A 1,109-nucleotide genomic window follows, 5' to 3' on the forward strand; every position below is an offset into this window, starting at 1 on the left:
GATGTAACTATTAATGGGATAAATTAGAGTGTATAGAGGTACTAGATCATAGGAAGAGTGAAAATGGAATCAAAAGAAGTTGGTTGTTAGCATAAGAAAAGGAAGAAAGAGACTCTGAGGAAACAGGTAAACAAAAGGAAATAAAGTGAGAAAGATAAAGAAAAAACTGAAAAAAAAATTCAAAAGGAGAAAAAAACCTACACTATAACAGTCACATACTACTCACACCTCTCAGTCTTCAGTATCCTGATGAAAGAGAGGTACTTGAAAATGAGCTTCCAGTCTCTAGTAGGTGTATCAGGGTGGTATTGCCCCACCTAAAGATGGTGGCTTTCACTTCCAGGATAATCCAAGATGGCTGTACTGCCTTCCAAATATGTTGGCAAATGGAGAGCTGCAGTGCAGGGCACAGGTGCCAAGTTTGGGTGGGGAACATTCAGTCAGGTCAGTGGTCCTGGAGGTGTGATGTGTTCAATCTGGATGGGAGTCCTGTAGGTATTGTTTGTTGTCCCAAAATGGTGGCAGCCACATGTAACCAAACCTGTTGGTACTGTGACAGTGGACTTCCAGGCAATAGTGGTCAACAGGCAATCCACTGGTGGTCTTCAGACAACCCATAGGCTAACAATGGATGACTGGCAGGTGGACATCACAAGGGGGGGTGATGGGTAGGTGAAATGCAGGCAAGAGGCAAGCAAAAAGGCAAATGGTGGATGAGAGGAAGCAGTCAGTGATTGATCTACACTCAAAAGTAGGCAATATGCTGGCAGATTGCAGGTGATAAGAGTGGACAAATGGGGTAAATTGCTGGGGATCAATGAGCAGCAGAGACTGCCTCACAGAGAAACAGATTTTCCTCTCATTTAATCCTGAGTTATGGAGCAACAAGGAATGCAACCTCCCTCTAGTCCACCATCTTGGATCTCTCACAAGTCAATATTGATGAATCTACACCATCAAGTCAATTTCAACAAATCTAACCAGTCAAGTTGATATTGACAAATCTATCCCAAAGAGTCAATTTTGACAAATTTATATTAAAGAATCAATATGGACAAATCAATATTAAACAATCTTCCCTGACATTGCAGTATTGAATCTACACTGAT

The sequence above is a fragment of the Sciurus carolinensis genome, unplaced genomic scaffold, assembly GCF_902686445.1.
Source record: "Sciurus carolinensis unplaced genomic scaffold, mSciCar1.2, whole genome shotgun sequence".
Lineage (NCBI taxonomy): Eukaryota > Metazoa > Chordata > Mammalia > Rodentia > Sciuridae > Sciurus > Sciurus carolinensis.